General features: G+C 40.1%; 1 pseudogene; it reads left to right on the plus strand.

Moving 5' to 3' along the window:
* The first annotated feature begins 10,032 nt into the window (after window positions 1-10,032).
* Window positions 10,033-12,627, plus strand: LOC119236800 (farnesyl pyrophosphate synthase-like; annotated as a pseudogene).
* Window positions 12,628-12,833: the final 206 nt, after the last annotated feature.

Here is a 12,833-nt window from a genome sequence, read left to right on the forward strand (position 1 = left end):
ATCTTCAGCTTTTCGTCCCACCCCACAGTTCCTGTGTGTGTGAGTGTTGGGAGGAAAGGGGTATAGAGATAATTACTGAAAGTTCCAGGCCAGCAATCACATGGTTGCCTACACAGACAATCAGCCCCCATTTTTTAGTGCTTTGTGGTCCTTTCACTAACATAACAGAATACACCTTAAGTCTTCTCTTACAGGAAATTCCAAGGGTTTTAGGAGCTGTGTGTCAGGACTGAGAATGGATACTAAACTTATATATTTCTTATAATAAATGACAGCATCAGAGTCATCTGCTGTGAATGTGATTTGGGATGATTCAATTGAACTTGGTTTGGTTGAGACTCTCCTATGTGCTTTTTGCTTTCCTATACTTTATCACATTTGGTGACTCAGTGGTAGGTTTGTCAGACAATAAAGAATGAATGAACAAAGTGGTGGTGGGGTTAAAGAAGAAAGGGGTTGGTGTAGCAAAAGTTCTGGTAACTAATTTGTGATTAACACAACATTGGTATTTCAAAAACCACAATGCATAGGGGAAGAAGGGGCTATTCACCAATCAGTAGCCTCATCACTTAATGTATTAAAATCACAGATTTTTGGCTAATACAAGTATAATCAGGATCTTTTCCTTTGTGCTGTCTGGGCATAGGGTGTCTGGTAGCTACAAGAAGCTGAGGCGAATTCAGGAAAACCCAGATACATATTAAAGAGGAAGGTATACCTTATATTCCTGAGTTTGTGTACTCCAAGGAACCTTGAAAAGAGGGGCTAAAATGGACATTTAAAAATGGTGACACAGTAATTATTCATTGAGATATTTAAGATTTATAAAGTGTCAAAGTATTTTCCAAGGGAGGAAAACATGAATATCTATATATATTTTTTTTCCTTTTCCTCTCTAACAAGCATTAATGAGTGCATGATAAAGTGGAATCAGGAATTTTCAGAGCTTTGCCTTCTTAAAATTTCCAATAATATTATTTTAGTAGGCAGGAATTTTTCTTGAAGTTAAGTCTTGTAAGTCTGGATGAATATGTCTTGGTCAGAACAGATCAGGATAAGCCCAAAATACCATCATAAAAACAGTGTGGGTTAGACCCTGATACACACACACATATCTAGATACCAGTTCTCTTGGCACTTGAGCAATCAGAGTAAATCCAGGAAAAAAAAAATTTTTTTTGGAAGGCTTGTAGAAATAAATGGACTTCATCTCCAACACAGCTGAATATGCCTTCTGAGGTCTCCGTGCTATCTTCCTAAACAACATCAAACAGACTCTCTAAGAAATAAGGAGAATAGAGAGAGAGCAAGTCAAAGGAAAGCATAGTGAAGGAAAATCATTCTTTTTGGGAGAGATTCATACTTCTCTCCACAACTCTATTGGTTGTTCTTGTTTGTTTGTTTTAACTGAACCAAGTTTTGACATCTAGGGAATCTCAGTGTTACTGAGTACTGAATTTATTTCAAGAGACTCTAACAACTGAGACCAGAAAAGATTTACAACAGAAATTTGGACAACTTGAAGTCTTCCAAAAAACAAATGGTTTTGGGTAATGAACATAAAACAAATTTCACACCCCTCCTCCCCTCTAAAAATGTTCACTAACTTTCTCCAGGCAATTTTGAAATAAATTTATGAGAAAAGCTATGAAGCTTGAGATCCAGGTTTATGCACAGAAAGGTTCACTTTATGACATTGCAAATTCGGTTAGTTGATATTTAAATATGCTGTCACTGAATGCATTAATTACAGGCCATAATGAAGGCAAACAAAAATTATCAAGCCATCAACATCAGGGTCATTTCAGTTTTTTGTTTGTTTTTTGATGTTAGCAACTGTTCATTTAACTTATGGGAGGTGGTTATTGAGGGATCCTAAGCACAGATAACTATGCTAAAGCCAACAACATAATTTTTGTGACTTGAACTTTCTCCCTAAATGTACCAGTCCACAGTAGTGTCATGCTGTAGATGTGCTTATATAATCTTATCACTAGGCAGTTGTTCATCTATTGACTTACACATCGGTGGCCCACAACAGCACTTAATTAAGAGTTAGTTTTTCCCCAACCTCAGCTCTTTTTTTCCTTTCCTGGCCATGGAGATGGAGTAGGAGAATAATCTGCAAAGATATGTAATGGGTGAGATTAATGTATGACTTTAGGTATGTTTTCTTCATTCAGGCCAAAGGGATCAGAATTTATCTGCTTTGCAACTATAAACTCTTGGAGGTTATAGAATGTCTCATGACTCATAATCGTAAGTGCTCATCTAAGACGTTTGCTTTCCTTTGAAGTCCTAATGCTGTGACAAAAGTCCTTGTAAATTCACCCAAAAGGATTGTATGCAGTGATCTACCGACCCCTTGGCCTCCATGTCCTGTCTCTGCTGCAGTCGAGAAGCTTCACTACCACCTTGTAGCTCCTTGCCTTTTACGTTGAAAAAAGGCCAGTCACTCTGTCTGCACAGTGGAAATAATAACTCTTACCTTTGTGGAGAACAGGTCTTATAAGGATTAAATCCTAACAAAGTAGTATATGTAGTTTCTGATATTGAGCAAATTTTCAATATGGTGTCCACTTCAGGAGTGATTTGAAATACCCTAGTTAAGTCTGTATGGTGACTAAGCTTATATCAAGTTAGCCTGATTTGACAATGGATATATATGTAGATTTAATTTTATTCTTTAACTTTCTGAAGATGTAATTTTATTCTTTAACTAAGAAACTTTGGGTCCCTGTCTTTTTCCTGCCTTGATCTAGTTGGTGTCTTCCTCCCACTTATTCAGCATGAGCCCCACGGCTGCTGTAAGTTGCCCTGTCCAGCCATAGCCAAGCCAATGAAATGGTAGTTTGGCCTCGTTCACCAATGGCTGTCAGTAGGAGCCTTTGGTAACACATTTGACAAGTGAGCATTCCTTGATCTCTAAAGAAGACTGGTTCCAAGCCCCACTTCCCTTCCTTTCCTCAACTGCCTATGATTTTCAGGAGCTCGTGGCCACATTTGACTCTGTTTTCTCTTTAGTGGATCAATCATTATTTCCATTTACTTTATCTGTTTTGCATCATGTTGCTCCTCTGCCTTGAATTCTGTGCAAAGTCTGTTCAATTAGTATTTGTGGATTGAAGAAATCCACATGAATTTCACATGAATTGAAGATTGACAGAGAGATGCAAGAAGAAATTTACATTGTAGCAACATTGTATTTTCAAACTTAGCATGAGACTTTCCGTGGGCTATACCTTGCTAAGCAAGTATCTACTCCCTCCTGCCACCTCCTCCAGCAGAGGGGTCGACTTTCGTACCCTATTGACAGTAAACTAGGTCATGCTAGGTCATGTGATTTGCTTCAGCCAAGGAAATGTTATCAGAGGAAACACAGTAGAGACTTGAAATGTGCTTGTGAAGAGGGATCTGGTGCTTCTGAGTCTGCTATTGCCAAGAGAAAAATGTGTACCAGGTATTGCACTGATCCCAAAGGAACACAAGCTGTGTCCCATAGACCTGGAACAAACATGTTCCACACCCAGTCTGGGCTTTCAGCTACACAGTTGTGTAAGCAAGCGATAACTGGTTTTTATTATTTTGAGTTTTGTAACAATTTGTTTTGCAGCAATGTCTGATGTTCATTTTTCTTTTCTTTTTTTAGGCTTTTTTTTATTTTAAGATTTATTTTTATTTATTTATACAAGCACTGGGTACAGTCAGAAGCGCAGGAGGGTGAGAGAATTCACCAGAGCCAGAGTGGGGAGCAGAACAGGCAGACTGACGAAGAAATACACTGCTGAGGGGAGCAGCAGGCGGCATGAGATGTCTGTGCGCCATGTGGGACCCTCCTCCGGTGGCTGGGGAGCAGCCGGGGATCGAACCGGCGCTGCAGAGGCTGCGGGCAGCTTTGTAACCCAGCGCTCAACCGCTGCGCCACCGGGGAGGCCCTGATATTCATTTTTCTTAAATGTCTGTTGGTAACTTTGGCACTGGGGAGTTTCCACTGTTCTCTTCATTCTGTTCAGTGACTAGGTTTATTATACTGTCATTATACTAACCGGTTTGCAATTCCCCTCCTTGACCCTAATATGGTCTCTTTCCTATACCTCCAAACTCTTACTGATTTTGGGTCTGCCCTCCCTCCCTCTCTCCCTCCCTCCTTTGTCTTCCTTCCTTCCTTCCCTACGCACACATCTCTCAGAATGATACTTTCATTTTAAGCTGCCATGAAGAATTTTAATAAACCAAGAGAGATTCTCTCCAGGAGGGATTCTTGTTCTACCTGTTAAAACTATAGTATGTTTTTTTTCCACATCTTTCATCTGCTCCCACCTCCATTCTCCATCTCAGCTCTCACACCCATACTTGGCTGCTCTTTGGAGAGTTTCAGCAATGATGTCAGGTGGCAAGCGAACCTCAGGTGCTCTGGGCTTGCTTAGGCCACATTTTGACTGGGTATTTATACTGCCCTGAGTATTTAAACTAGCCTGAGCTACACTAAATAGCACATTCCATAAAAGAGAATCGTAAAGCTTCTTACTTTTGCCTTGATCTTTAGCCTGATTCTCCTGCCCATTCCATCATATTCCAGATCATTTGGCCTTGTCTCCTACTCTGACACCGGTTTGAACCTGGTATGTATTCACCTGATCTTTTTCATTCCAGCTCCCTTCCTCGTTTCCTCAACTTCAATGACAAAACAGACCCCCATGCACTAGAGCAGCATCAGAGAGCTCTGAGATGTGAATAAGCAAGATTTTTCCATCCCCTCAGGCCTAATGGAGGGATGGGGGAAATGCCATCCTTAGTCAGTCAAATTTGACACTGCTGTTCTTGGTTCTTGCCAGTACTGCATCCAGAGTAGCTTCCTTATCTCCCCTTTCATGTTTTAACCTACTTTTCTGGCTGAGTCTGTTCTTTCTGGAGCTGCCAGCTTCTCACACCTGGACTCCTATGAGTAACCTCTGTCTTACCTCTCTTGTCTTGTATTCCCCAGGCTGTGTTTTATTTGCTTGCCATGTCTGACTTTGTGATTTGAATCTTGGTCCCTCTACAGAGTTGCCACTCTTCTTTACCTCATGATTCTGCTGAAGCATGTGATTCTTACACTCAGTGTCTTTCTGCTGATGCCATATGAGGTATAGGACTGTAGGGGTGTGACCTGCTCATCTCTTAGGAGCACTTGTTGACACTTAGTACCCAGCACCTCTTGCATTGGGGTCAGGGTTATTAGATGTACAGCATACTAAAAGGATGATGGGGGCCTCCCTGGTGGCTCAGGAGTTAAAGACAGTGTTATCAAGCTATCACCAGCCACTGCAGCACAAGTTCTGATCCCTGGCCGGCCAGGGAGCTGACCCACAGGATGCAGACCTCTTCTGTCTTGCCTGCTGCTCCCCTCAACAGTGTATTTCAGCAGATCTGCCAGTTCTGTTCCCCACTCTGTCTCTGATGAATCCTCTCAACCCCTGCATCTCTGGTTTACACTCCAGTTCTTGTATGCATAAATAAATAAATCTTTTTAAAAAATGAAAGGATGATGATATCCCTCTCTCATATGTAATTCAAAATAAAATCAAATGAAGCTATAAAACATAAAATTCATAAGCTAGCTGAAGAGTTAAATCTAAAAATCAGTTTCCTTCTTCATGTTTGGATAAGAAAATTCTGGATAAATTTATAAGAACTGAACTACTTTTTACATTATTTTTAAGATTTATTTATTCATGCATACAAGAGCTGGGGTACAGGCCAGAGATGAGAGGATTCACCAATTCACCAGAGACTGAGCGGGAAGCGAACAGGCAGACTGAAATACACTGCTGAGGGGACCCACTGGCTTCACAGAAGAGGTCTGCTTTGCCATGGGGGTTTCTCTCTGGCCAGCCGGGATTGAACTCATGCTGCAGAGGCTGCGAATTGCATCATAGTGGGTGCTTAACCCCTTGCTCCACCAGGAAAACCCACTTTTTACATTGTTTCATTTGAAATCATTCATTCTGGGCCTCCCCTGGTGGCGCAGTGGTTGCGCACTGGGCTGCGAAGCTGCCCGCAACCTCTGCAGCACCAGTTCGATGCCCGGCTGTCAGTGAGGGTCCCACATGGTGCGACAGACCTCTCCTGCCACACCCGCTGCTCCCCTCAGCAGTGTATTTCGTCAGTCTGCCTGTTCTGCTCTCTGCTCTGGCTCTGGTGAATTCTCTCACCCTCCTGCGCTTTTGACTGTACCCAGTGCTTGTATAAATAAATAAATAAATAAATCTTAAAAAAAATTTAAAAAAGAAATAATTCATTCATGTATTATTTATTTGTTAGGTATTCCGCCTTGAGGCACCGGTTCAGTTGACTGGTATTAGAAATCTAGCACCGATTAAAGTCTGTCCATCTTGCTCATACCACTCCTTCCTCTTGCTGCTGCTACTTGGGTTAGCTGTTAGATACCTGCCTCCAGATTTCCTCATGTCACGTTGTACAGAAAAATGACTATTCTGTGTGCTACTTAGAAAGAAGTTGCTCTCTTGCGGCCTCTCTTGGGGTGGGGAGGGAGGAATTAGCACAGTGAGTACTGTGAGTGACTATTTATATTTTCTTGACTCTGGCTCAGTTTTCTTTCCCCTCCCATCTGTAACCAAATTCATCCAGTGCCTGATGTCTCCGGTGTTTGTGGGGGAGTGGAAGTCCATGGAAAAACCGTCTTCCTGGGTCTTTGGTCTGCCAAGGATCAGTATGAGACCAGCTGGGGTGTGGGGTATGGTGAGAAGGTGCCACAATGGGGTCTGGGCCTGTCAGAGGAACACAACCGCTCTCACTGTGTGTAGGGCTCCATAGTTTTATAAAGCTTGCATATGTCATTTAAAAACCCATTCTCGTTACAGACAATCTTACATGATCTGAGTGCTATCCCCATTTTACAGATGAGGAGTAAGAGTCCAGAGAGCTTGAGTGATTCCCAAAGTTATTTAGATGCTTTGGAAAACTTGACACTGAGTTTTGTCAAAGGATCATCCATATTTGAGACACAGTTTGACGCATTTCATTTCATAAAGCTAAAAAAAAGTTTTTTCTTGAATTTATTTAAATTATTTGCCCATATTTATATTTATACTCCATCTTATTCAACATTAGATTTAAGCAAACATACACATATATTCACACATATCCCAACTGAATATGTGGGAACTGCATTTCTGAAAGATTTTTGAACCAAAACCTCAAATGATTTGTTTAGTTTTTGGTCAACATACAAGAGTTCTTGTGTTTTCATCACTAAGTTCTTGGGCTGGTTTGCTTTTGCAGGGGGGTGAGTAATGTCTAGCAAGGACTCCTCTGTTGAAACCCAAATATGCTCACGTTGTACACTTAGATCCCTCCAGAGAAGGCTGAGACCCAGGAAGTCTGCCAGATGTTTACACTGCCTTTTTGTGGAAAGCTAAACTTTTTATTTTTGTTTGCTTATTTGTTGAGCTGTGGAAGGGAAGTTTGAACAAGACCTTTTCCAGAGCAATGAAGGGCAAAATGTTAAGAGGTACTGGTGAAATGCATGGCTGATCTCTATGTGGATGATGGTCTCACTATTTGATAACCAGGGAAAACTGAGATCCTTGGAGGACACACCCATGACCCTGATTCTGTCACTTGGATATCTCTGTGGTTTTTGCACAAGTCACAGCTCTTAGTAAATATGGCTTAATTGCTAAGAACATAGGCCCTGTAATTCATTCTGACCTTGAGTCATAGTTCCACTTCGGGTAAGTTGTATCTTATCTATGCACTATAGTTTCCTCATTTATAAATGGCATTATCTTATTCTATTCTTGCTGGAAATTACTGATTTAACCTATTTAAACTGTTATCTTAGAGCCTGGGTCTTTCCTAAAGCTCAGTTCCTTTGTCTACACTTGAGCTATAAGGGTTGCTTTGGGTCACCTGCTCTCAGAGTCCACAGTCAACTACCCTTTTCTTGGCCTCTTGATATTTCTCAAGACTTTTCTTGTCTTTTCTTGTTGCTGTGACAACTCAGGCGTGAATAGAGGAATCCTTTCTCCATATTAATAAGCATGTTTATGGTATATATGTGGGTTATGTCTTTTGTAACCAAGGAAACATTTCCGGTGAGTCACAAAATGAGCCACTGTCATTTAGAGGTTGGAAATTGCAAATATGTATATTTTGGAGGGCTTTTCTGTCTTCTCCTCATGTGGCCTCTTGCTGACCCTTCACCAAAAATGTCCTCTCCCCTCTTCACTCTATAAATCAGACGTGCTGAGAGGTCCTCTAGAGCAGAAGAGAAAGCAGTGCTTCATACTCAGAAACACCCAGATTCAATCCTGTTCCTGCGACAGCTTCGGTGTGACCTTGGGTACAAATTGAAATATTTTGAAGTTCTTTGAGGCAGTACGCATGATGGTTAGAAGATGAATACAATAGGGACAATGGAACTCCAGTACCCTAATTTCCACTTAAAATCCCAGCTTCACTACTTATTAACTCCATGACCTTGAATATATTACTGATCTTGCTGTGGCTCAGTTTCCTCATACTTAGGGTAGGAATAATAGCATCTCCCCCATTACTGTTATAAGAAATAAGTAAGTGATATGTATCTATATTTAGATAAAATAAATGGCAAATATACAAAAATATATGCATGTATTATATAATTAAATATATAATATGTGTATGTGTACTATATATGCACATGTACACTAATATCACTTGTTAAATATACATATATATGTACTTACATTATATATGTACATATTTAAAGTTATATAGTTATCACTTTAATGTATATTTTCATATATATCATTTATTTAATCCTTATAACAAATAATGAGAGAAGTGTAATTATTATCTCCATCCTAAATACGATGAAACTGAGACAGAATGAGGTCAATAGTATGTCTGTCTATCTAGCTGGCTCTCTGTCTATTTGTATCTGTCATGTGTCTACATCACTTAAAATAATGCTAAATGCATAGTTAATGGTAAGAATTAAATCATCAACATTAAATCCTTTACCTGTAAATGAGTGAAGACAACCCACCTTCATAAAGTTGTTTTAAGGTAAACTAGTTACTATTCTCTATCCATGCTGTCAGTCTAGCACAGATTCTTCTTTCTTCTTCTCTTCTTTCTGTTTTTTTTTTCCTCAAAAAGTCATTGTCTCAAGACATAAATAGAAGCCAGAAAACAGTACAATTAGGACAACAGAATGTGGAGATCAACATGTTAGAGTAAAACATAAAATGTTTTTGGCAGGCTGAAAGCAACGCTCTAAGAATTGCTTTCACTAAGCACGCTTCTTTCGAGAGAAAGAATTGACTTAGACTTACTGTCACATATACAGACCTTTCAGCAGTAAATGCAGAGGTATGTAAAACAATTAGGCAATACTTTTGCACGTGACAGTTTTTGTTGACGGAAAATTTGTCAGACAAGTCTGGTTTTGTTGTTACTGAGATTTAATAAGATAATTGTATTTCATGCTGTTCTTTTAGCTAAACTATGGTTATTTTCTGATTCTTCCAGCTACATTGCTTATTTCTTTTTCCATGTTTGTATCCCCAGCATGTGATACCTAATAAAAATAAAATAAATGTTGGTTAAAGGGATAATTAGAATCATTGTTCAGTATTTTCAAATTTGAAGCCTGTATCACATCTACCTTTGCATTACTAAATGCTTTCCTACACTCCCAGGGCAACTTCCCTTCACTTCTCTGTAGTGACTAAATGGGCATAAACACTGTAAGGGGAGCCCAGTTTGCTCTTGATTAATAATCTTAACTGTTAACTGTCCATGAAAATCTGTTCTCTTTGCAACCTGAGCTATTCCAGTATCCCTTGTATTCAGTGTGCCCATGTAACTGAGTTTTCTCCAAGGCAGTGTGACAGTGAGTGATGGCCCCACTCCAGTACTCGCCCACATCAGCCTCCCACATTTGCTTCTCTAGGCACCTTTTCTGTTGTAGCCCACTGAGATGTCAATGTCTACAGAAATGTTGATAATCACAGAGTAAACATTTCAAACCTCCATGGTAGGATGGAAAATGGCTCTGACAACACCCACCTAGGACTGTTAGGTAAGCAAAAAATATAATTAGATTTTGTTAAGCCACTGAAATTTTGCCTATTTGTTAGCACAGCTGAGACTAATATAATATTGGGCAATTAAGAAATTGATTCATTTTGACCAGAAAAATGTGATCACTAGTTCAGTGGAGCTACCAACATGAGGGGTAAATAAAACTATTGAATAGCATTCCTTTTGTGCTCATGAAATACTAAAGCTACTACTTGGCAAGTAGCAGGTGTGACGCATCATTATGGTCCCATATAGTTTGTCTGTATTAGATGAACTTATAATATTTATAATTATTTTATAATTCTGCTTGTGTAATAAGCAAAAAGATATCATCATAGAGTGAAATAATGACCAGTGTTTCATTAGGTAAAGATACTAGAGAAAAACAAAGAGCACATGTAAAAATAATTTTTTAAAAATCTAACATGACACATCATTTATAGCTACTATTCTAAGTTCTTTAATCATATTAGTTCATCAGCCATGGACCATGTTTATATTAAATAAATATAATATATAATAAAAGTAAAAATATATAAGTAAATTCTATAATAGAATAAATATATAATATGTAAATATAATACATAAGACATGTATGAAGGGAAATTGACAATCCTACTGCCCCATCAGGTTGTCTGCTCTCTTTTCTCCAAGTTCTCTTCAGTCTATAACTGTTTGTAACAATGAGCTTTATCTTTATCTGGCTACAATCAACAGCATTAAATGACAAATATATTTTAACTTAATTTTGGATTTACATCATCTTGAAAAGTTTCAGGAATAGTGCAAAGAATGCCTATATATTGATCAGTCTGAGTTTTAGTAACAAAGTACCACTATTTATTTATTTATTTATTTTTAAGATTCATTCATTTATTTACACAAGCACTGGGTACAGTCAGAAGCATGGGAGGGTGAGAGAGAATTCACCAGAGCCAGAGCAGGGAGCAGAACAGACAGACTGACGAAACACACTGCTGAGGGGAGCAGCTGGCTGCAGGAGAGGTTTGTGCGCCATGTGGGACCCTCGCCCGGTGGCCAGGGATCGAACCGGTGCTGCAGAAGCTGCAGGCAGCTTCTCAGCCCAGCGCTCAACAGCTGCGCCACCGGGGAGGCCCAAATTTTGACTATTTAGTTGACTTATAAATAGTAACAATTTATTTCTCACATTTTTGCTGACCAGGAAATTCGAGATCATTATACCAGTGGGACTGGATTCTACTGAGGGCCCTTTGACAGATCACTGACTCTTCTGTGTCCTCATATGACTGAAAGAGAAAGAGAGTAAGCAAGCTCTCTCATGATTATTATAAGGGCACTAATTCCATCCATGAGGATTCCACCCTCCTAAATTCATCTAATCGTAATTGCTTCCCCAAGTCCCCACCTTCTACAACCATGATACTCAGGAAATAGTGTTTCAGCTTATGAAATGGGGTGGAGGCAGGGCCCAAGGGAAGAGGGCGAGATGCAAATATTTAGTATAGACTGAGAACCCACAACTAGGGAAAAGAGCAATTTACTCATTCCTCAGACTGAATTGAGACAAGACATTGGACAGTTATGCCCAAGAAAAGCAGGATTTTATCCAGCATTTCTCTCAGATTGTCAGGGTGCTGACTAAGGATGAGCTAGGTCCCCCTAAGACAGGAGATGCTATTGCCCAATTCAAGGAGGTCCTGGAATACAATGTTATTGGAGGCAAGTGCCAGAGGGGTTTGAAGGTTTGATAACATTCCGGGAGCTGATGGAGCCCTGGAAACAGGATGCTGAGGGTCTCTGACAGGCCCTGTCTGTAGGCTGGTGTGTAAAACATCTTCTAACTTTCCTCCTAGTGCCAGATGACATAATGGGTTCATTGCTTGTCCAATGGGGGTGGTTCTGCTGATACCAAAAGCCAGGCATAGGTTTGGATGCCTTCAGTGATGCTGTGCTTCTGGAGGCAAGTATCTGTTACCTTCTGAAACTCTACCACTAGGAGCAGCCCTATTACCTGAATGTGATGGAGCTCTTCCTGCAGTGTTCCCTTCAGACTAAGATTGGACAGACCCTGGACCTCGTCACAGGTCCTAGGGCAATGTGGATCTCTGTAAATTCACTGAAAAGTGTTACAAATATATTGTCAACCGTAAGATTGCTTTCTATTCCTTTCACCTCCCTGCAGCTGTTGCCATGTATCAATATATGGCAGGGATTGATGGGGAGCAGGAGCATGCCAACACCAAGAAGGTCCTGCTGGAGATGGGCAAGTTCTTTCAGATGCAGGATGATTACCTTGACCTTTTTGGGACCCCAGTGTGTCTGGCAAGATTCATACTGACATTGAGGACAACAAATGCAGCTGGCTGTTGGGTCTGGAAACAGCACTAGATCTTACAGGAGAATTATGGGTAGAAGAATGCCAAGAAGATGGCCCTGGTAAGGGCACTATACAAGGAACTGTGTCTGCCAGTTTTGTTTGCACATTATGAGGAAGACAGTTATAGCCACCTTGTGAGTCTCACCAAGCAGGATGCTATATCCATCTTCCTGAGACTTACACACAAGATCTAAAAGCCAAAAACAGTAACCTAGAGACGTAGGGTTAAGAGGGGAGGCTCTCAATAAATTTTTGTGTAACCTCAAAAAACAAAACAACCCCCACCAAATATTTAGTCCACACATCCTTTAAAAACTTTTCCCAGATTCCCCAAATGTTAACATTTTACTTCGTTTACTTTATTCCTTTCTCTTTCTCTCTCTAATGTTTCCCGAATCAT

Source organism: Talpa occidentalis, unplaced genomic scaffold, assembly GCF_014898055.3.
Source record: "Talpa occidentalis isolate TD23 unplaced genomic scaffold, MPIMG_talOcc4v2.1 talOcc4.9, whole genome shotgun sequence".
Classification (NCBI taxonomy): domain Eukaryota; kingdom Metazoa; phylum Chordata; class Mammalia; order Eulipotyphla; family Talpidae; genus Talpa; species Talpa occidentalis.